Genomic DNA, 25,733 nt, shown 5'->3' with positions numbered 1-25,733 from the left:
TGCTTATGTTTTCCTCTAAGAGTTTTATAGTGTCTGGCCTTATATTTAGGTCTTTAATCCATTTTGTGTTTATTTTTATGTATGGTGTTAGGGAGTGTTCTAATTTCATTCTTTTACATGTAGCTTTCCAGTGTTCCCAGCACCACTTATTGAAGAGGCTGTCTTTTCTCCATTGTATATCCTTGCCTCCTTTATCAAAAATAAGGTGATGACTGGCACACGGGTTTATCTCTGGGCTTTCTGTCTTGTTCCATTGATCTATATTTCTGTTTTTGTGCCAGGACCATAGTGTCTGGATTACTGTAGCTTTGAATTATCATCTGAACTCTGGGACCCTGATTCCTCTGGCTCCATTTTTCTTTCTCAGGATTGCTTTGGCTGTTTGGGGTCTATTGTGTTTCCATACAAATTGTGAAATATTTTGTTCTAGTTCTGTGAAAAATGCCAGTGGTAGTATGATAGGGATTGCACTGAATCTGTAGATTGCTTTGGGTAAGTAGAGTCATTTTCACAATGTTGATTCTTCCAATCCAAGAACATGGTATATCTCTCTATCTGTTTGTACCGTCTTTAATTTCTTTCCTAAGTGTCTTATAGTTTTCTGTGTACAGGTCTTTTGTCTCCTTAGGTAGGTTTATTTTTAGATATTTTATTCTTTTTGTTGCAATGGTAAATGGGAGTGTTTCCTTAATTTCTCTTTTGAATTTTTGAACATTAGTGTATAGGAATGCAAGAGATTTCTGTGCATTAATTTTGTATCCTGCTACTTTACCAGATTCATTGATTAGCTCTAGTATTTTTCTGGTAGCATCTTTAGGATTCTCTATGTATAGTGTCATGTCATCTGCAAACAGTGACAGATTTACTTCTTCTTTTCCGATTTGGATTCCTTTTATTTCTTTTTCTCCTCTGATTGCTGTGGATACAACTTCCAAAACTATGTTGAATAATAGTGGTGAGAGTGGACAACCTTGTATTGTTCCTGATCTTAGTGGAAATGGTTTCAGTTTTTCACCATTGAGGATTATGTTGGCTGTGGGTTTGTCATCTATGGCCTTTATTATGTTGAGGTAAATTCCCTCTATGCCTACTTTCTGGAGGGTTTTATCACAAATGAGTGTTGAATTTTGTCAAAAGATTTTTCTGCATCTATTAAGATGATCATGTTTTTTTATCATTCAACTTGTTAATATGGGGTATCATATTATTGATTTGCATATATTGAAGAATCCTTTCTTGCCTGGGATAAACCCCACTTGATCATGGTGTATGATCCTTTTAATGTGCTATTGGATTCTGTTTGCTAGTATTTTGTTGAGAATTTTTGCATCTATGTTCATCAGTTATATTGGTCTGTAGTTTTCTTTCTTTGAGACATCTTTTTCTCATTTTGGTATCAGGTGATGGTGGCCTCGTAGAATGAGTTTGGGAGTGTTCCTCCCCCTGCTATATTTTGGAAGGGTTTGAGAAGGATAGGTGTTAGCTCTTCTCTAAATATTTGGTAGAATTACCCTGTGAAACCATCTGGTCCTGTGGTTTTGTTTGTTGGTAGATTTTTTTATCACAGTCTCAATTTCAGTGCTTGTGATTGGTCTGTTTATATTTTCTATTTCTCCCATGTTCAGTCTCAGAAGGTTGTGCTTTTTAAGGATTTGTCCATTTCTTCCAGGTTTTCCATTTTATTGGCATACAGTTGCTTGTAGTAATCTCTCATGATCCTTTGTATTTCTTCAGTGTTAGTTGTTACTTCTCCTTTTTCAAATTTTGTTGACTTGAGTCTTCTCCCTATTTTTCTTGATGAGTCTGGCTAATGGTTTATCAATGTTCTTTACCTTCTCAAAGGACCAGCTTTTAGTTTTATTGATCTGTGCTATTGTTTCCTCCATTTCTTTTTCATTTATTTCTGATCTGATTTTTATGATTTCTTTCCTTCTGCTAACTTTGCAGTTTTTTTTTTTGTTCTTCTTTCTCTAATTGCTTTAGTGTGGTTAAGTTGATTATTTGAGATGTTTCTTGTTTCTTGTGGTAGGATAGTATTGCTATAAACTTCCTTCTTAGAACTGCTTTTGCTGCACCCCATAGGTTTCGGGTTGTGTTTTTATTGTCATTTGATTCTGGGTATTTTTTGATTTCCTCTTTGATTACTTCAGTGATCTCTTGGTTACTTAGTAGTGTATTGTTTAGCCTTCATTTGTTTGTATTTGTTACAGATATTTTCCTATAATTGATATGTAGTCTCATAGGGTTGTGGTCAGCAAAGATACTTTATATCATTTCAATTTTCTAAAATTTACCAAGGCTTGATTTGTGACCCAAGTTATGATCTATCCTGGAGAATTTTCCATGAGCACTTGAGAAGAAATGGTATTCTATTGTTTTTGAGTGGAATGTCCTGTAAATATCAATTAAGTCTATCTTTTTTAATGTTTCATTTAAAGCTTGTGTTTTCTTATTTATTTTCATTTTGGCTCATCTGTCCATTCGTGAAAGTGGGGTGTTAAAGTCTCCTACAGTTATTGTGTTGCGTTGATTTCCCTTGTTATGGCTGTTAGTATTTGCCTTATGTATTGAGATGCTCCTATGTTCGGTGCATAAACATTTACAATTGTTATATCTTCTTCTTGGGTTGCTCCCTTGGTCATTATGTAGTGTTCATCTTTGTGACTTGTAATAGTCTTTATTGTAAAGTCTATTTTTTCTGATATGAGAATTGCTACTCCAGCTTTCTTTTGATTTCCTTTTGCATAGAATATCTTTTTCCATCCCCTTACATTCAGGCTGTATGTGTCCCTAGGTCTGAAGTGCATCTCTTGTAGACAGTATCTATATGGGTCTTCTTTTTGTATCCATTCAGCCAGTCTATGTATTTTGGTTGGAGCATTTAATCCATTTACATTTAATCCATTTACATTTACATTTAATGTATGTTCCTATTACCATTTTCTTAATTATTTTGAGTTTGTTATTGTACATCTTGTCCTTCTTCTGTATTTCCTGCCTAGAGAAGTTCCTTTAGCATTTTTTTTAATGCTGGTTTGGTGGTGCTGAATTCTCTTATCTTTTGCTTGTCTGTGAAGGTTTTAATTTCTCCATCAAATCTGAATGAGATCCTTGCTGGGTAGAATAATATTTGTTGTAGTTTATTCCCTTTCACCACTTTAAATATGTCCTGCCACTCCCTTCTGGCTTGCAGAGTTTCTTCTGAAAGATCAGCTCTTCACCTTGTGGGTGTTCTATTGTATGTTATTTGTTGCTTTTCTCCTGCTGCTCTAATATTTTTTCTTTGTACTTAATTTTTGATAGTTTGATTAATATTTCTCTTGGCTTGTTTCTCCTTGGATTTTTCCTGTATGGATCTCTCTGCACTTCCTGGAATTGACTATTTCCTTTCCCATATTGGGGAAGTTTTCAACTATAATCTCTTCAAATACTTTCTCACTCCCTTTCTTTTTCTCTTCTTCTTCTGAGACCCCTGTAATTCGAATGATGGTGGATTTAGTGCTGTCCCAGAGGTCTCTGAGACTGTCCTCAATTCTTTTACCTTTATTCTGCTCAGCAGTAGTTATTTCCACTATTTTATCTTCCAGGATAAAACCTTTTATTATCAGTTCTTCTGCCTCAATTATTCTCATATTGATTCCTTCTAGAGAATTTTTAATTTCATTTGTTGTGCTGTTCATCATTGTTTGTTTGGTGTTTAGTTCTTCTAGGTTCTTGTTAAACATTTCTTGTATTTTCTCCATTCTATTTCCAAGATTTTGGATTATCTTTACTGTCATTACTCTGAATTCTTTTAGGTATACTGCCAATTTCCTCTTCATTTGTTTGATCTGGTGGGTTTTTACCTTGTTCCTTCTTCTGCTTTGTGTTTTTCTGTCTCCTCATTTTGCTTAACTTACTGTGTTTGGGGTCTCCTTTTTGCAGGCTGCAGGTTTGTAGTTCCCATCATTTTTGATGTCTGCTGTCACTGGGTAAAGCTCATTGGGTGTGTAGGCTTCTTGGTGGAGCAGACTGGTGCCTGTGTTCTGGTGGATGATGCTGAATCTTGTCTTTCTGTTAGACAGAACCTTGTCCGATGGTATGATTTGGGGTGTCTGTGACCTTAGAATGATTTTAGGCATCCTCTCTTCTAATGGGTGTGGCTGTGTTCCTGTCTTGCTAGTTGTTTGGCATAGCATGTCCAGCACTGTAACTTGCTAGTCATTGAGTGGAGCTGGGTCTTAGCATTGAGATGGAGATCTCTGGGAGAATGTTTGCCATTTGATGTTATGTGGAACCGGGAGGTCTCTGGTGGACCAATGTCCTGATCTCGGCTCTCCTACCTCAGAGGCACATCCCTGACACCCGGCCGGAGTACCATGACCCTGTCAGCCACACGGCTCCAAAGTCCAGAACTCCACACTCCATAGGTCATCTTTTCCACATGCTGCCTCTCCCCTTCTATCTGAATTTATATTTTTATTAAGCCCTTTTAAAGCACACTGACCCAGTACCTCAGCTTACAAGGCAGCAAATTTCTTAGCTTGTGAATCCGTATGTCTAAAAGTGAATCAACATGCAGAAACGTCTAGCCACTTCTTGCACATACAGCAGCAATGATGGATTCAGGCAAACCTCAGCAATCGGCATTGACCAGATTGACCCCTAGTCAAATGGCACTAAGCACCATGGGTGAGAACATTCTTTAGAATAGATTATATGTTAAACTATAAAACAAGTCTTAAGAAGATTGAAATTATATCAAGCACCTTTTCCAACCACAATGATATGAACTAGAAATTGATTACAGAAAGAAAAGTGGGAAGTTCATAAATATGTTGTGATTAAGCAACATGCTACTAAATGAGCATTTTTTCAAAGAGAAAATCAAAAGATAAATTTAAAAAATATTTTGAGAAATATTAAAAAGGGATATACAACATACCAAAAGTTATGGGATACAGCAAAACCATTTCTTAGGGGGAATTTCAAAGAGATGAATACCTACTTGAAGAAACAAGACAAATCTCAAATAAACAATCTAACTTTACACTTCAAGGAAATAGAAAAAGAATGAACAAACCCCAAAATTATTAGTAGGAAGCAAATAACAATGATCAAAGCAGTAATATATGAAATAGAGACCAAAAAGACAATAGAAAAGATCAATGCAACTAAGAGTTTTTTCTTGAAAAGATAGAGCAATTTGACAAATCTTTCTCTAAAATCACCAATTAAAAAAAGAGAAGACTGCATCTTTATTTACTGTTAAAAAGTTAAAACTAATAATTAAAGACACATCAGGATGACATATAGAGAGCAGGTGAAAAATGCCCATTTGGGGTTTGTGAAAGTTATTCTAGTCTTTGTTTTATATAAGGTAGAGGGGAAACGTGTCTCAACCATTATACGGCAATGTAGTGAAACATACCTCCTTTTAAAAATAAGTTAAAGAATAGTAAAAGGAATTTTGTTCTTTATGTCAGATGCAGTGACGTTCCTTCTTAACAATAATGTATAAATAAAACATTAAGTAGAAGAAAATAAAATGGAATAAATTAAGGAGAAATAAAAAGAGACAAATTTTTCTTGACGTTTACACTCACTCCAGGGAAGAATAATGAGTTATTTAGCAACATCATTGTGGAGTAGCATAGGGATGTGTAATCTTTGTGTCCCTAGTGGACAATCTTCAGAATATTTTGAGACTGACATGACAGATGATACTAAGTTTATGTGACCCAATGGACTGGATCCCATATGAGCCATGTACCTTCTCAGTAACAAAAATTAGCAGGAAACAAACTCATATATGACTTGCCTGAGCAAAAAAGTAGAAACCCATAAACTCATACCAGCTCATGAGAACTGACTATTGAATTTTCAGGAATTTTGAAGTCATTTGTTATAAACAGCCATCATTAAAATATAAATTATATAAACTTACAATTTACATAAATTATATTAAGTAATTACTCAAAACATCTCTTTGTACTTACTTCACTATTATCTATGCTCATGAAGTTATTTGCATCTATTATATTTCTATAATAAAAATACTGCATAAATGTGTTACTGTATAGTTTTATCTAACTATGCATTGGGTAGCATCATAATGTTAAATTGAAATTAGTCATAAATGGAATATTCACACCATGGAAATTAGTAAATGCTATAAAGTCTCTGTTGCTTTTTTGATTTACTACTGTTAAGGAACTAATGAAGTAAATATTAATAGTTCAGATTAACCTTAAACATGTGCCATGTCTATAATGACTACATTGTGAATAGCACAAGAAAATAGGGACATATTCTTCTATTATTTGATACTGGTCCCTCCTTGTACAGTCTTTCTACAAACTTCATACCAACTGACACAACCTAGCAACTGTTCCCTTTATTTCTACTCATGGACCCTATATCCCACTCTGCATGATGGCTAGACTGCACCTTTTTAATTATAAATCAAATCTCATCACTTCCTGTTTAGATTTTTTCATTGCCTTCTCATCACACTTAAAACAAAATCCAGACTCTTCTCCGAGCTCAGTATATTCTGGTTCCTCCTTCTCTGACGATATCTTGTTTCTCTTCTCCTTTTTACCACTTTAAGTGTAGGTTTCCTGTTCAGCTACATAGAGTGTGTAATCTGTGCAGTCCATAGGACCTTGTGCTCAGAAGGGTTTCAAACTTTGTTTAATCACCTGCTGTTGCTGTCTTCAAAGTTTTAATAATTTTTTAAACAAGGGGCCCCACATTTTCATTTTACATTAGGACCTGCTAATTATATATGTGGCCATTCTCATTACACTTTAGCCATACTACACTTATATATTTTTCTCAACTGAGACAAACTCTTTTTCACCTTAGAACTATTACCATCCACATGCTCTCTTCCTAGAAAGCTTTTCACTCAGCCATTTTCCAAACTGTTTTTGTCATTTAAGACTCAGCTCCATATAAACATTTGGGTGAGATCTTACCTATCACGTAATCTAAAGAAGTAACTCCTTAATAATTGTACTCCATCACTCAGTTTTTATTGTCTTCATAATATTTACCTTTTGCTGAAATTATCTTTTTCCTTTAATGGTTTATCTGCTTATTGTCTATACATCATCATTAGAATTTTAACTACGTAAGAGCAGAGTTTTTACCTTTGAAGCTCAGCACTCTACTACCAGCAGCTGGAACAATACCTAGCACATAACAGTCATTCAATAAATAGCTGCCAAATAAGTAAAGGAATCCATTCCTTTCTATCATCTACCATAACACAACTCTAGTTTGCCTCATCTGAAAACTTTCCCATGTTTAACACCATTGGGCTCCTGACACATCAGTCACTGAAATGATCTTTCAGCATTTGTTATAGTTTTGGTTTCTTGTATTTAATGCACATTTTTTTTCCTTTAGTCATAAACTCTGCTTTCTTGGTGATGTTATAAAACACTATAGATGCTGGAGAAGAATTTGCCATGGTTTCAGAGAATAGGAATGACAATCAAATCCTACTTATACTACCTATATCTCTTGTAACAATAGGCATGGTACTTAACTGTTCCAGGCTTCATTTATTTATAAAACTCACTAATGTTGTGTAGATTACATGAGAAAAGGTGTGAAAAGAATTTAGCAGAGAACTACTAGGTAGAAATTCCTCTATATGTATTAGCACTGATTCTTATAACAAATTTCTCCAATTCCTGGAATCACAGCTATCAATGATAGGAGGATATTTTCACTTACCCGTAAGTTTATCTAGCTGTGAATAAAAAACTAAAGACACTAATAAGACACTAAATTGTTTGGTTTATTGTAGGAATGAAATTAAACATATATATGTATATATACATATACATATTTATATATAAATAATATGTAGGTGGAGATATACATTTGTACTATATAGATAGGTAGATGTATATTTAGATATCTAGATAGATAGCTAAAAGTAGTATGTGTACATACTACCTTAGAAATACTGAATTATTTGTTTATATTTTGTTAGCCAATGTGTTCCATAGATACATACACAAAGGATACTTTAATTCTGAGAAGCTGAAACACCATTCAGCTCTAATATTTCTTATAATTATGCTTGCTGATATTCCATTTTTTTAGTGCAATTCTATGTCACCCTAGAGTTCCTGGTTTCAGATCACACCCAATTATATTTCCAAACCACACACAAATATTCTATAAATGACAATGGTATTCTTTAGAGACATTTTTGAATCTGCTATTTTTGAGACACTTTCTCATCACTAAGGAAAAAGCTAAGAAGTAAAAACAAAAACATCAACTTGGTTTTCTGGCCATGCCTATTGACAAAGGTGGCATAACATTTTTAAAAAGGAATTGAAGAGCAGAGTTGAAATGCTGAGAGCATAGTTTATTGTAAATGCCTGAATCAGAGCAAACAGCCAGTGAAAGGTCAACATAACAGCCCATTGATCTGTACAAGCACATTTGCTAAACCCAGCAATAAATTTCCCCAAGAGCCACAGCAGCAATTCCTTCAAATATTTGTGGTATCTTTTTGTATGAGGCAGTTGACCAGAAAGTATAGCAGAATTTGCCCTTTATCATTGTTAGCACAAAGTCAGTAAACTATGGGACCACCGTAAGGATTTTAAACATTATTTTTCCCATAAATTTAAATTTATTGAACCCACATGTTGAGCACATACATGTCAGTCAATGATCTACACGCTTTGACAACAGTAATTATCAATACCCTTAATAATATATTGTCCCTGTCATTCAGGAGTTCAGTCTATTCAGGGAGAAATTATAAGACAATGGAACAACTGCTATACTACAAGTATACAAAGACAAGCACTGGAAAACTTAGGTAATCTCTAAATTTTTCTCTTTTATGCTGATGTGTTTTTGGAGCTCATGAAAAATTTTACAGAATAATTTATATTTGAGCTGGCCTTGAAATATAAGTAGGAAAAAAAACAGCAAAATAAACCTGACCCAAAAGAGGGTAGACTACCCTGAGGATAAAAAAAAAAAAAAGAAAGGACACTGTCAGGAAAACAGAGGTCTTGCTCAGGGGATAGCAAGGTTGTGGTAGGGAAATACTATAGGAATGCCAGGGTCCATGCTATTACCTGCTATGTGATTAAGCTGTTCAATAAAATTAAATTGGCAGAAGTTAATGAATAAACATGTGAAAGCCAACATCAACAATGAAACAAAAACAAGTTTCAAATCCTCTGTACCCAAACATGAATAATCTCTCTCATTGAGCTATTCTTTATTCTCATCTTCAGTTCATCTAACCATCACTTAAAGATTTCTACCCAAGTTAAAGACTCTTATATTTTAAACATGTGGTCTATCTTTGGTTATTGGTAGGGTTGCCTTATAAGATTTGGACACTCAGGTAAATTTGAACTTCAGACAAACAATAATTTTTTTTGTTATAAATGTCTCAAGTAGTGTCTGATCTTTCTTTTATTCTACTAACAGTTTTTAATAAGTTCTCTTATCACAGTTCTTTTTTTTTTTATAATTTGATAGTAAGGTGCTTGGAGTGATATTTTACATTTTTATTATAATTTATTTTGCATATTCTCTATGCTTTCAAATTCACTGATCGTTTCTTCTACAGGGCCTAATCTGTATATCCTGCACAATCTTATATACTGTAATATAACTTTATTTCAGAGATTGTATTTTTACCTCTAGAAATTTGCATATACTCTAAAGCGTATGGATATCCAGAAAGTATTGGGAAGAAATTAGGATGCATTTTTAGCACCCTACCAACTGTTTTCTGTGTATTATGGATAGTCATTATTACAAAATCCTAGTGGTCATTGAATCTCCAAACATTTTGCCAGTTAATCTTCGCGAGTGTTCTTCACAGAACAGTGGAAAAATCTGTGAAGATGTTTAGATTGAAGGCTCACTTCAAATATTGTTGCTTGAATGCATGAGTATGTGGGTTTGCATACACACAAAAAATATATGTGTGTGCACAAACACTCACACAGATGAGATATATATTTTTTCTTCTTAGGGCCCACTATGGCATGCTGTAACATTTTTTTTTTACATGCTGTTGACCCAGTTTTGAGGCCCTGACTAGAGACCGGTCAGTTCCCCTTCTTGAGAAGCCAATTATGTCCACATCCCCCTGTACTCTCACACTCCAGGACACCATGTACCTGCCCTAATCACCTCAGGGCAGGTACCCGACAACCAACAGCAGCCCCTATGCCCCCAAGTGTGTTGAAATTATTCGAAGTAGCCAAATTAGCCAGGCTGGCCCCTGTGCTTTCCATGCCTCTGCATGACATTCTATGTTCTCCCCAGGCAACCATGAGTATAAGAAAACTCTAAAAGTCTTCCCAGTTTCTCCCTCTTGATTTGCATCAGGCCTCATCACACCTCACCCGAGGTAACATGATTAAAGAACATGTCGAGTGTGTTCATTGTCCTAGGCCTTGAATCATTATAACCAGGCAAATAATCACATTTCCAAACCTTGAAAGCAAACTATACCTAAAATTAAAAAAAAAAAATGTACTGTGCACTTATTTTTTTTTTACTTCCTACATTTTTACCTGCATATTAAACATGAGGGTATTTTTAACAATGATAAGTATGGCCATATGTTTCCTTTATTTAAAGGAAAAGAATGACTATTTTAAGAATTTCTGAAGAACACATTTCAGTATAAAATCAATCAAGAAAACGGTCTAGTTTGTTAGTAGAAAGGGATTGAGTTGTGTTTTTAAAGCAAATAGGATGTACATCAGAAAATGAGATACTTACAAGTCTGTGGAAGGACAGAGGTAGTGAAAATAAAGAAAGAATAAAGGTAAAGAAAGTAACATCTAGCATTCAAGAATTTAGAAAAAGTAAAAATTGCAGAAACCAGTTCTGATAAACTCAATTGTCTGTAGCACCAAAGTGACTAATTTGCCACAAGACACTCAAAGCTATGTGCAAAAGTTTTTTTTATGATGTGTGCTTGTCAAAGCTACAGCAGAAATAATGGTTTCTGCTTGTCTTGTAACTTTCAAATATTGTAGGGAATACCTTTCATTGGCAATTTCAAATTTGAGACCCTGCTAGCAGGGTTTCTGAAATATGTCGTTTCTTAACATTCAATCCCTGTGATAGAGAGTAGAGCTCTGAATGGCTAAGAGATAGTCTGGATCATCCACTCCATTCCCTATTAAGCATCCTTACACAGTCTTTTATTAATATTTAGTTTAAAAGAATAATGTCAACTACAGTGTTTTTTCTTTATAACGGGATGATACTATGCCTTGTACAAACTAAGATGCATTAAGCTTCTTCCTGAAAAGGAAGAGATCATAGCACAATCAATTACTGTTTCCATCTTAACATGCTGTTTCTTTTACTTATTTTTCAGTCAAAATCTTCTTTTGATTTATTAGAAGACTCATTATTTTAAACCTCATTAGCACATCTTATATATAATAGTAAGGGGAAGAGAAGGAGGATACAAATGGTGCTATGTACAAAAATATGGAAGAAAATATGCTTAGTTACTGTAGATCATATTTGAAATTGCTAATGAGACCATGGTTATTATTAATAATTACTTTCATTTTTTACTCAACTTCTCAGCTGATTTTGGTTCATTATTTCAAGACATGATCAAAAATCTCCTTGCTGGAGGATCTGAGTCATCAAGGTCTGGATTCCTAATATTCTTCCATTAATTACCACCTCCACTACTTCCATTAGTACTAGTTGTGGGAATATGAAAAGGTACCCTCTCTGAATTCCAGAATTCATCCCCCTTATGAAGCGGTGCCCATACTTTCACTTGACCATCAGGTTTAATACTACAAAGGCACAGCATTTTGCCACTTATTTCATTGACATTAAGAAATAAAATTGAATGGTTATCAGAATCATATTCCAGTTCAATACGAATATTGTTTGCTCCATGGTAGAAACTATCAGTTGCCTATGCTGGCAACTAGTGTGCATTATTTTACAGAGTTAAGAATGGGAGAAAAAAAAAAAGTTTGCAATTGTGTTATTGGGCACACAAAGAACCAGTCAAATTTCACTCTAATTTATGAACCTGTGTAATTTGAGGACTGACATCATATATTGGTCACTCTTCAAAATATAATAACACATCTTAAAAGACAGCACTGCAAACTTTCCAGTAATTTCCTCCCTGATGGTCTGTCAGCAAGACTTTGATATTTTATGACCCCATTCTCACAGGTTAGATATTTCTCTGTGATTTGGAATATAGTAATATTAGTGAATTCTATTGGTGTATTCATATTGTCTCAGTTTTGGGCAGTAAAATATTTTCCTTGGTCAAAATCAAAGAAGCATTTTATACCATGATAGTGACTAAGTCATTCTTTAAGAAACAGATTTTGGTGTCTGGCAGAATTATGTCTGTCAGTCAAGAGAGGCAAATCCATATCCAGAATAACCATCAGTTCTAATGACAAATTGCTGTCATCTCCTTTTCACAAGGGAAATAATGTAACTGACTTTGCTACCAGGTGACTTTTTTTTTTTTAATCCTGCTGAATGTTGCCATACTGGAGGTTAATCATTAATCTCCTATGTTGCCATGTTGGTACTCAACAGTAGCAATTACCAGGTCTGCTTAATTGAGAGGAAGTTATATTGATAAGCCAATGGTCATAATTTATTGCAACCATGGTCCCTTTATTCTTAAGTCTGTTGAACACATCTTGAATAAGTTTGACTAGAAAATTATACTGACTGATATCCATAAGATTATTTTGTCCAATTAATTAATGAGAAAGTCTGCTTTCAGTATCCTTTTGTTAGTGGCCATATGAGACTTAAATATCCTCACATCTCAATTTATTCTGAGAGTTCCATCTGTATACCACTTCCACAGGTCCCTTTGTCCTCAAGGCTTTTACTTTCCTAGAGCCTGTGCATCCATCAAAACTATTACTACTTTCCATGATTGTGAGACCTGAATTCTGACTACTTTACTTCTGAGGTAAATATAATAGGTAAAGTACTTGAATGTCGGCCTACTAAGAGGATTTATATTGCCCAGTGTTCTTCAAATCAGACTTCTTACTCCATTGAATGAGACTGTAATGTTGTATCATTGTACTTCCACTGTACTGTATTATCCTATACTTCCAGCTCTTGCCAATATATGTGAACTGAGCTCTATTTTTAATTCTTCAGTCATCTATTTATAGAAACATTTTCAAGAAAATATAGCAGTGTATTAAAGGAATAGTGGGTCAATGTGGTAGAAGTAGGTGCCATTTGGTTTGAAACACCTAATGATACAAATTACTATCACATTACAAACATTTTGACTCTATCTCATATATACAACTTCCACTTAAAGATAGAGAACTGCAGCACAACTTTATGGTGTGGTGGATCTAGTATCTATTTCATGTTGAGTAGCCCAAGTTACATGGTCACTTGTACTTCATGGTCAAACTCTCAGTTTGGCCCACAAGTTAATGAGTCTTATTTCACAAATAGAAAATACATTATTTTATTTTTTTTATAGAAGAGGGCATGATTTTGCTTTGCACTGGCAGAGTAAGTAAGCACTGTGATTCTCTGATTGGGGATTGTCAGAAAATCTCTATAGAGCATCGAATATGCCCCAAATATTGAGAACAATATTTAATCAGCTGTGTCATAAATGCCAAGTGGCAAAGCAGTTTTCTCTGCAAACTAGAACAGCTGCAAATCCTTATCTTGCTCTTGAAACCATTTTAAACACGCAACTTTATCAATTTTTCAATAAATCAAAGCATCACAGACATAGGATTTGTATGTTTTCACTACAATCTAGAGTCCCACCAAAAATGTGCCCTTTACTTAGAAAGATGACATAATATTTTAAGGGTGCAATATGCAGAAACTTGATCATTATTTTTTTATTTAATGTTATTGTAGTAAAATATATGTAACATAAAATTTGCCTTGTTAAGTGCACAATTCAGTGGCATCGATTACACTCATAGTGTTATGCAACTATCACTACTATTTCCAAATCTTTTTCATCACCTCAGACACTCTGTACCAATTAAACAATAACTCTCCTTTACTCTCTTCCCCATACTGCAGATAACCTCTAATCTGCTTTCTGTTTGTATGAATTTACCTATTTTACATATTTCGTAAGAGTGAAAATATATAATACTTGACCTTTTGTGTCTTCTTTATTTCACCTAGCATAAAGTTTTCAAGATTCATCCATGTTTCAGCATGTTTCAGAACTTCATTTTTGTGGCTGAAAAATATTCTGTAATACATATGCACATACACACATATATGTATATGCACATTTTATTTATCCATTCATCTATTGATGGATACTTGAGTTGTGTCCACATTTTGGCTATTGTGAACAATACTGCGGTGAACATTGGCATTTAAGTATCTGTTGAGTCCCTCCTTTCCATTATTTAGGGTATATGCCTAACCTAGGAGTGGAATTTCTAGGTCATATGGTAATTCTATTTAACTTATTGAAGCCCTACAGACTTTTACACGTTAGCTGCATAGTGCTACATTTCCAACTGAAATGCACAGAAGTTCCAATATATGTACATCCCTGCCAAAACTTGTCAGTTTCCATTTTTTAAATTATAGCCATCCTCCTTTGTGAAGTTTTATATCATTGTGTTTTATTTACATTTCCCTAATTAATGATGTTGAACATATTTTAATGTTCTTGTAGACCATTTGCATAACTATTTAATATCTATTCAAGTGTTTTGCTCATTTTTAAATGAATTTTTTGTCTTTTTGTTGTAGAGCTGTAGGAGTTCTTTTTCTGGTTTTTTTTTTTTTGTATTATGGATGTTAAACCCTTATCAGATATATGATATGCAAATATTTTCTCCCATTTTGTATGTTATCTTTAAACTTTCTTGAAAATGCCCTTTGATGCACAAAAGTTCTCAATTTTGATGAATTTTCTACTTTCTCTTTTGTTGTTTTTACTTTTGGTGAAATATCTAAGAATCCATTGACAAACCCAAGGCCATGAAGATTTATCCCTATCTTTCCTCCTAAGAAGTTGTCGACCCACTTTGAGATAAATTTTGTATATGGTATGGGGTAGGGGTCTAACTTCACTCTTATGTATGTGGAAATTCAGTTGTCCCAGCACTTTGTTGAAGAGACTATTCTTTTACCATTGAATAATCTTGGTACCCTTGTTGAAATCAACTGGCCATAAATGTTTGGTTTATTTCTTGGCTCTCAATTTTATACCATTGGTCCGTATGTTTGTCCTTATGCCAGTACCACAATGTTTTGATTACTGTATTTTTATAGTAAGTTATGAAATTGGGAAATGTGAATCTTCCACTTTGTTCTCTTTTTCAGTATTGTTTAGGCTATTCCAGTAACTTGCAATTCCATATGAAATAGAGGATTGTTTTTTTTTTTTTTTCATTTCTGAAAAATGTCTGTTGGAATTTTGATAGGAATTGTGTTGAATCTTTAGATCATGTTGGGCAGTATCAACATCTTAATAATATTAAGTATTTAAAGCCATGAAAATGGGATGTCTTCCATTTATTTAGATCTTCTATAATTTCTTTCAGAAATATGTTTTAGTTTGAAATGCACAGGTCATTCACCTTCTTGTTTAAATTTATTAAATATTATAATATTTTAATTCTATTATAAACAAAATTGTTCCCTTAATTTCCTCTCTGGAATGTTCATTGCTGGTATATAGAAACACAACTGATTTGTTTGTTCTTGACCTTTTACCCTACAACTTCACTGAATTTGTTTCTGAATGTTAGTAGCTTTCTTGTGAATTCTTGGGTATGTTACATGTACAGGATCATACCATCTATGAATAGAGAGTTTTAACTTATTTTTCTTGCCTAATGACACTGACTAGAACATCTATTATAAAATTAAATAGTGATAGTGGAAGTGACAATTCTTTCCTAGTCTCTGACTTAGGCAAAAAGTTTTCAGTCTTTCACCAGTGAGTACAATATTAGCTGTGAGGTTTTCACAAATGCCTTTTATCAAGCTGAGAGATTTGTCTTCTATTCTTAGTTTTCTGAGTGTGTTTTTTTTTTTTTTTAATCAATATGGGATCTTGGGTTTTTTCAAATGCCTTTTCTGCACCAATTGAGGTGATCATTTTTTTCTTTATTCTATTAATATGGTATATTACATTGAATGATTTTCTTATGTTGAAACACCTTTACATACCTGGGATAATTCCATTTGGTGTATAATCCCTTTGATAAGCTGCTGAATTCCATTTGCTTGTATTGTGTTGAAGACTTTTATATCTATATTAAAAAAGATGTTGGTCTGTAATTTTCCTTTCTTGTGATGTCTTTATCTGGCTTTGGTATCAAGGTAATCCCGGATTATAGAAGAAATTGAGAAGTGTTTGTTCCTAAAACTCTTATTTTTAAAGAGATGAAGAATGATTTGTTTATTCTTCTTTATGTTTGATAGAATTCATCAGAGAATTCATTTGGTCATGGAATTTTTTTTATTAATTAGCCAATCACTTGTTATAAGTGTGTTGAGATTTTTCTATTTCTTCTGAGTCAGTTAATCTGTGTTTCATGGAAATTTTCCACTTCACTTTGTTGGCACAGAATTGTTCATAGTATTTCTTACTTTTTTTTTTTTAATTTCTGTAAGGTCAATAGTAATTTCTACATTTTAATTTTGGATTTTAGTTTTGCATCTTTTATCTTTGTCAATCTAGCAAAAAGTTTGTCAACTTTGTTGATCTGTTAAGTGAACCAAATTGCAATTTCATTGATTCTATTTTATAAAATTCTCTATTTCTTTTATCTTTGCTCTGATATTTACTATTTCTTTCTTTTTGCAAGATATGTATTTAATTAGTTCTCCTCTTTCTTGTTCCTCAAGGTGTAAAGTTAAGTTATTAATTTGAGTTATTTATTCTGCTTGACTATAGGTGTTTACAGCTATAAAATTTCCATTTTAACAATGACTTAACTGTATTTCATATGGTCAGGTATGTTGTGTCTTTACTTTTATTCACATCTAGGCATTTTCTAAATTTCCATCTGATTTCTTCTTGACTCAATAGTTGTTTAAAAGTGTGTCATTGAGCTTCCCTGGTGGAGCAGTGGTTGAGAGTCCGCCAGCCGATGCAAGAGACATGGGTTTGTGCCCCAGTCCGGGAAGATCCCACATGCTGTGGAGTGACTGGGCCCGTGAGCCATGGCCACTGAGCCTGCACGTCCGGAGCCTGTGCTCCGCAACGGGAGAGGCCACAACAGTGAGAGGCAAAAAAAAAAACAGTGTGTCATTTAATTCCCACATATTTGTGAATTTTTCAGTTTTCTTTCTGTTATTGATTTCTAGCTTCATTACATTGCAATCATAGAAAGCACTTTGCATGATTTCAATCTTTTAAAATTTATTGAGACATGTTTCATGTCCTAGCATACGGTCTCTCCTGGAGAATATTACAGGTGCACTTGAGGATAATGTGTATTCTGCTGTTGTTGGGTAGAGTGTTCTATATGTGAGTTCTATAGGCCTATTTGATTAATAGTGTTATTCAAGTCCTTTATTTCTTTATTGATTTTCTGTCCATTATTGAAAGTATTGAAGTCTCTATTATCATAGAGCTATTTCTACCTTCAATTCTAGTAATGTTTGAATCATATATTTTGATTCAACATATATATATATATATATATATAATTGTTATAGCTTCTTGATGAATTGACCCTTTTATTAATATGTATTGTCCTTTTTGCCTCATAGCTTAAAGTCTATTTTGTGTGATATTAGTTTCGCCACCCAGCTCTCTTTTGGTTATTATTTGCATGGAATATCTTTCTCCATCTCTTTACTTTCAATCTATTTGTGTCTTTAGAGGTAAAGTAAGGATCTTATAGACAGCATATCATTGAATCATGTTTTATTTTCCATTCTACTAATCTTTGTCTTTTGATTGGAGGGTTCAATCCATTTACATTTCAAGTTAATACTAATAAGGAAAATTTTCTATCAATATGATATTGGTTTTCTCTACACATTACACATTTTGGGCCATTTTACCCTCCATTACTGCCTTATTTTGAGTCTAACTGGTTTCTTTTGTATTGAATTGTTCAAGTTCCCTTCTCATTTCATTGTATATACATCTCTAAGATATTTTCTATGGGAATTACACTTAATACTCTAAGTGTATTACAATCTAGCTGAAGTTGGTACCAAATTATATTTACTATCCTAAAGAACATGCTCCTATACAGCTTAATATCCTTTTTATATTACTGTTGTCAAAAAGTGTATCTTTATGCATTGTTTGCTTGATAACATAGAATTATTATTATAATTATTATTAATTTGTGTTTTAAATCATGTAAGAAATAAAAAGTAGAGTTAACAAACAAAAATAAAATACTACTGGCTTTTATGTTTGTCCACTTAGTTACCTTTACCAAAAACATTTATTTTTTTTCATATGGTTTTGAGTTAAGTCAACCAGAAGGACTCCTTTAGCATTTCTTGTTGGACAGGTCTAGTGGTAATGAAATAGTTCACCTTTTGCTCATCTGGAAATGTGTTAATTTCTCCCTTATTTTATTTTTTACTTTTTTTTCGTGGTACGCGGGCCTCTCACTGTTGTGGTCTCCCGTGTTGTGGAGCACAGGTTCTGGACGCGCAAGCTCAGCGGCCATGGCTCACAGGCCTAGCCACTCTGGGGTATGTGGGATCTTCCCTGACCAGGGCACGAACCCATGTCCCCTGCATTGGCAGGTGGACTGTCAACCACTGCGCCACCAGGGAAGCCCTCTCCCTCATTTTTGAAAGACTTTTGCTTGATTTAGTATTCTAGGTTGATTGATATTTTTTTCTTTCAACACTTAAATATGTCATCCCTTTGCCTTTTGACCTCCACGGTTTTTGATGTGATATCAGCTGTTAATCTTCTTGAAGATCATTTATATATGATGAGTTGCTTCTCTCTTGCTACTTTCAAAATTGTCGCCTTTTCTTCATCTTTCAACAGTTTCATTATAATATGTTACCATATTGGGCTCTATGAGTTTTTTCTGCTGGAATTTGTTGAGGTTCTTGGATGTATATCTTCATGTCTTTCATCAAATTTGGCAGGTTTTCATTTATTATTTATTCAAATATCTTTCTATGCTTTTCTCTTTTTATTCTTCTGTGATTCCCATAATATGTATGTTGGTTTACTTGAAAGTAAGCTACTATACAGGAACCTCAGGCTCTGTTCACTTTTTTCTTCATTTTTTTCTTCTCCTCAGGCTTGGTAATTTCAATTTTCCTATATTCAAGTTTGCTGATTCTTTATTCTGCCTGCTTAAATCTACTATTGTACCCCATTGGAGAGTTTTTCATTCCAGTTACTATACTTTAGAACTTTAGAATTTCTGTTTTTTTTTCCTTTTAATATCTATATATTTTTTATTGCCCTTCTGTTCATACATCATTTTCCTGATTTCCTTTAGTTCTTTATCAATGGTTTCCTTTAGTTCTTTCAGCATATGTAAGACAGTTGTTTTAAAATATTTAGTAAATGCAATGTCTGGATTTCCTCAGGGAGAGTTTCTGTCAATTATTTTCTTCCTTTGAATAGGACATACTTTCCTCTTTCATTATATGACATGTGGTGTTTATTTGTTGGTTGTTTTTGAAAACTGGACATTTGAATATTATAATGTGTTAAATCTGGAAACCAGATTCTCCCCCTTCCCCAGGGTTTGATATTTTTTGAATGCTAAAAGCTATAATCCACTTGCTTAGTAATTTTTCTAACCTATTTTTGAACAGACTATATTCTTTGTCATGTGAGTCACTGAATTTTCTGTTCCTTTAGCTTATGTTCAGCTAGGATTTTACAAATTTCCTTATTTTCCAAAAGATGAAAAAAAAAAAAAAAAGAACCCAGTCTTTTAGGATTCGTTCTGTGGTTGGGTGTTCCAATATTTATTCAGTCTATTTACAACTCTGATAGACTTGCTCCTGTTTGTGCTGAATCTGGAGATCAGCCAAAGGTGAAAATTTTGGGTCTTCCTGGGGTTTTTCTGAGTATGTGTCCTGCACTGGGTATATGAGTGATATTCTAAATTCCCCATTATACATGGGCACTTTTGAATATCTGAATTTCTCAAAGAAACTCTCTTCAGCTTTTCTTCCCTGGATTTAGGTTTTCTATTTCAGGGGTTCCCAACCCTCAGGTACAGACTGGTACTGGTCCGTGTCCTGTTAGGAAATGGGTCACACAGCAGGAGTGAGTGACGGGCAAGCGAGCAAAGCTTCATCTGTATTTACAGCCACTCCCCATCACTCTCATTACCTCCTGAGCTCCACATCCTGTCAGATTAGCAGGGCATTAGATTCTCATAGGAGCACAAACCCTACTGTGAACTGCACATGTGAGTGATCTAGGTTGTGCGCTCCTTATGAGGATCTAATGCCTGATGATCTGAGGTGTAGTTGAGGCGGTGATACTAGTGCTGGGGAGCAGCTGCAAATATAGATTATCATTAGCAGAGAGGTTTGATTGCACAGAGACCATAATAAATCAATTGCTTCAGACTCATCAAAACCTTACCAGTGTGTGGCAAGTGAAAACAAGCTCAGGGCTCCCACTGATTCAGTAACTCCCACATTACAGTGAGTTGTACAATTATTTCATTATATATCACTATGTAATAATAATAGAAATAAAGTTCAAAATAAATGTAATGTGCTTGAATCATTCCAAAAACATTCCTACCCTAGTACATGGAAAAATTGTCTTCCATGAAATGGGTCCCTGGTGCCAAAAAGTTTGCAGACCACTGGTCTATTGTATGTCAACCATATATATATATATATATATATATATATATATATATAAACTCTGTGTGACTGCTATTTTTTCATTTGCCTTACAGTGTTTTCAAGCAATGCCTATCACTTTTATGGCCTGAAACAGTTCTAAATTAGGGACAAAAGATATGAGTACTTCAAAATAATTCTTCATATATCCTCCAAAGGTTAGAAGAGAGAAACACAATATTCCACAAATAAGGTCAGGTCTCCTCCTCCAGAACCAGGGATCATGGTTCTACATTGGGAACATTAGCTTCCATCATAAAGATTGCCTCCAAGCCAGAGAGGGTGTGGGGCAAGTGCAAGTAAAAATGCTGCAAAGGTGTTTCTGCCATTTTTAAATTACCTTTTTGTGATTCAGCATTTTCTTGATTAAAGCTTTGATTATTTTCCAGAGTTATGACAAGTTTGGTCCTGGAAGTTTCTGCTTGTTTTTTGATGCTTTGTTGTAGGGACAGAATCTTGAAGTGTCTAATCTATCATTTTGTTGTTGTCATTCTATTGTTACTTTTGATAAATATTTCAGCTCCAAATACTACAGCTTAGAAACCTTATAACCAAGATGACAAGTCCCTGATATTATATCAGGTATATTAGCTACTTTCTGGGGTCATTATATCATACCAATTTACCTGGAGTATTCATGGTAGTTAATTCTCAATAGATTCAAGTTAGCTGATGTCATAAACACACTGAGCCTTGAATGATGTCTTATCAGAAGATTTCAATGTATTAGATTATGACAAAGAACTTTATAGTAGATACAGATTCTAGGAACATGTATTTCAGTACATACAAGGAAAAGGTAAATAGTTTATGGTATTTTTATTAATTAGCATAAATTAATACAATAATGTGTCACAACAATAGCTGCATCATATTTTTTAGAGCCTTTGCTTATATGCCTTGGTAAAAAACAAAACAAATTAAAAAACAAACAAACAAACAAAAAACCTAAAATTGCAGTTACAATAAAAGTCAATGGCTGATTATAATTAAAATTATACTTTGGGAGAGTGGCATCACTGAGACAGTAACAAAGGTTACTCCCAATCTCACTGTCCCTTACAAGAAGAATAACAACTTTCATGGACAAGACACCACTGAGAAATTCCTAGAACACAAAGGTGAGGCAGAAGCACCCTCTTGCACCACAGAGACCATAACAGATGGCATTAAAGGATAAGAGGAGGGGGTATATGTTGCATCGCTCCCCACTCAGGCCAGTGCAGCACCACACTAAGAGTTCTCCTCAACCTATGGTTCCATCAGTGGGAATAGAACCTAGGTGAATATCTAGCTCTCCCAGCATTGTGGGATGCTTCTTGGGAGTCCCCACTCTCATCTTGCCTCATGGGGATCATAGAGAAATCTGAGGAGCTTGGCCCCACTGGACATCTGATTGTGGTGGAGAAGTATGGAGGGACTTGTAGCAACCAGTGCTCAGATCCAGACAGACTGAGTCCTTACTGCAGTGCCCAAGTATTATTTCCAATTAGCGGCTTTACTCATCTGCAGAGCCAGGAAGTTGACACAGTCTGATCAGGGAACAGCAGTTGACACAGTCTGACCAGGTCTGCCCAATTTTGGACCACACGTAAAGAGCCTTGCTGACCCTGGACCCTGTGTTTTCCCCAGGCCAGGCAGGGGAACTGAGTCATAGTCCTGCCTATTGCTGAATGTTATTCCTGGCCATGATCAACCAGAAAGGTTTGTCAGAATTCTTGAAAGCTATGTTACTCAGCAATGCATAAGCATAGTCCAGTAGGCAGAACTGATCATCTGCAGAAGAAAACCAGTGACACCATTTGGTCAATAAACGTGGAGTGTGGATCAGTTAGAATCAAGACCACAAAAGGCCTTACCAGGCTTGGAGCCAATTCCCTGCTCTGCTCAAGCAGGGGAGCTAGTTCATATTCCCACCCACTGCTGAATGTAGCTCCTGGTCCTGCCTGACCAGAAAGCCTGGCCTGAGTACCTGGCAATGGCTTGGTCCAGCAGCACTCAAGCAGAGAGTCCAGCCAGCAGTTCCATCTATCTGCAGAGAAAAGCTGACAAACCTGCTTGACCAGAGAGTTTGGTACACAGGTCTGCACGATTAGTTCCTCCAATAAGAGTCTTGTCAGCCTTGGAGTCTGATCTACAGGTCCCCTTACCTCCCAGCAGGAAATCTAATCTGTAACCCTGTCCACTGACTAACATAACCTTTAACCCTGCTAATCAGAAAACATAACCAGAGATCCCAGGAATCTTAGTAGCCCACTCTGCAGCCCCAATTACAGAAGCACCTGAGCAGAGAAGCCAACCAACAGCTCTGTGTCTGCAGAGCAAGGATGGTGGCTCCATCTGTCCAGGGAGCTAAGTGTGAATGTCTATCTGATTTGATTCCTAAACAAAGAAGCTTGATAGCCCTGGGGCATGTTCTGAGCCCCAACTGGGTAGAGGAAGTAATTCATAGCACTATCCAAAACTGAATACATCCTCTAGCCTGACCTGACCAGCAAGCCTAACTAGAGCACCCAGAAATCTATGTCACCCATGCTGCAACTCTGATTATATGGCATTTCTGTGTAAAACCCAGTCTTTTGCAGAGCTAGGACAGTGGTCTGTCAGGCCAGGGAACTTGGTGCATTATTCTGTTTCAAGTGACCCCCAAATAAGAGCATTGCCAGCCTTTGAGCCTACATAGGGCTCTGCCTGAGTAGGAAAACTAATTCATAGTCCTACTCACTGATGAGTACAGCTTTCAGCCCATTCAACTAGGGAACTTAAGTGTAGCCCATCCTATAGCTTTGCACGCAGTGACACTTGAACAGAGAGCACAGCACAGAGCTTTTCCCATCCACAGAGAAAAAGCAGTGATCCCATGTGGCCAAGATATTGAATGCACAGTCTAGCTTGATTCAGATCCCCAAACAATGAGCAACACAGCCCTTGAGACCCATCCTGCTGCCTCACCAAGGAAGGGAAATAATTCATACTATACTCCTGAGTACAGTAACAAGTACTGACCACCTTAGGAAGTCTGACCAGAGAGTTCAGACAACCATGGAACCCCTTCTACAGCCTCACTTGGGTAGAGTACAAAACCAAATATCCTATTTAACAAGTCTCAGTCTGTGGCATCACCTAATCTTAAAAAATGGGCAAGTCCACTGCCCAAAATAGACCCTGGTAACAAATTACACTCAACAAATATGTTACCAGCTTACATGTCCAGAACAAGCCAAGCAGACTGGTGATGAACTGTCTTTGCCAAAATGAACTGACAATGCCTGAAAAAGGAGCCCACATTCTCAAACACACAGATACAAACATAAGGAATCAAGTATCATGAAAAATCAAGTAAATATGACACCACCAAAGGAAACTAATAAAGCTCCAACAAATAACCCTAACAAAATGGAGATCTATGAACTGTCACACAAAGAATTGAGAATAATCCTTTTAAAGAAGTTTACTGAATTGCAAAAACACACAGTAAGACAACTAAATAAAATTAGAAAAACAATGCATGAACAAGATGAGATGTTCAACAAAGGAATAGAAACCATAAAAATTAAGGCTGAAAAATATAGTGCTGAATTGAAGAATTCAACAGATTGCTTCTAAAGCAGACTCAACCATGCAGAAGAATCAGTAACCTAAAAGAAAGGACATTTGAAAGAATATAGTCAGAAAAGCAAAAAGAAAAAGAGTGAAGAAAGCCTACAAAACTTATGGAACACAGTCACAGGAAACATTATCCTCAATATGGGAATTCCCAAAGAAGAAAAAGAGTAAAGGAAGACTCTATTTAAGGCAATAATGGCTAAAAATTCCCAAAACTTGGGGAGAGAAATAGACACCCAGATCTATGTGGCCCAAAGGATCCAAAATTGGTTGAACAAAAAGAGAACTACACCAAGACACATTAAAATTACATTGTCAAAATTAAAATCAGGGCTTCCCTGGTGGTGCAGTGGTTGAGTCCACCTGCCGATGCAGGGGACACGGGTTCGTGCCCTGGTCTGGGAAGATCCCACATGCTGTGGAGCGACTGGGCCCGTGAGCCATGGCCGCTGAGCCTGCGCATCCGGAGCCTGTGCTCTACAATGGGAGAGGCCACAACAGTGAGAGGCCTGCGTACGGGAAAAAAAAAAAAAGTCAAATCAGAAAAAGAAGTTTCAAAGCAGCAAGAGACAAGAGAGAAATTACATATAAGGGAACCCCCATATGACTATTGGTGTAAATCTCAAAAGAAACTTTTCAGGCCAGGAAAGAATGGAATAATACATTCAAAATTCTGAAGATAAAACTATCAACCAAGAATTCTATACCAGGCAAATCTGTTGATCAGAAATGAAGGAGAAATACTTTCCTGTACAAAGAAAACAGAAGGAGCCCATCACCACTAAACCTGTCTTACAAGAAATGTTAAAGAATTTCTTTGAGTGGAAATAAAGGACACTAATTAACATCATAAAAACATAAGAGAGTACATAAGACTCCCAGGAAACAGTAAATATATAATCAAAGTTAGATTCTGTAATATGATAATAGTGGTGTGAAATTCACTAAAGGCTGTAGTTTAAAAGTTAAACTAATGTAGTAAAAATAACCGTAACTACGTGATCTGTTATTGGATACATAATATTACAAGACAATCGCACCCACTCTCACCACTCCTGTTTAACATAGTACTGGAAGTCCTATCCAGAGAAATCAAGCAAGAAAAAAAAAAATAAAAGGTAATGGAATTGGAAAGAAAGAAGTAAAATTTTCTCTACTTGCAGATGACATGCTTTCATATTTAGAAAATCTTAAAGACTTCACCAAAAAAATTGTTAGATCTAATCAACAAATTTAGTAAAACATCAAGATTAAATTTCCACACAAAAACCAGT

The sequence above is a fragment of the Tursiops truncatus genome, chromosome 8 (genome assembly GCF_011762595.2).
Source record: "Tursiops truncatus isolate mTurTru1 chromosome 8, mTurTru1.mat.Y, whole genome shotgun sequence".
Taxonomy (NCBI): Eukaryota; Metazoa; Chordata; class Mammalia; order Artiodactyla; family Delphinidae; genus Tursiops; species Tursiops truncatus.
This window is presented reverse-complemented; position numbering follows the sequence as displayed.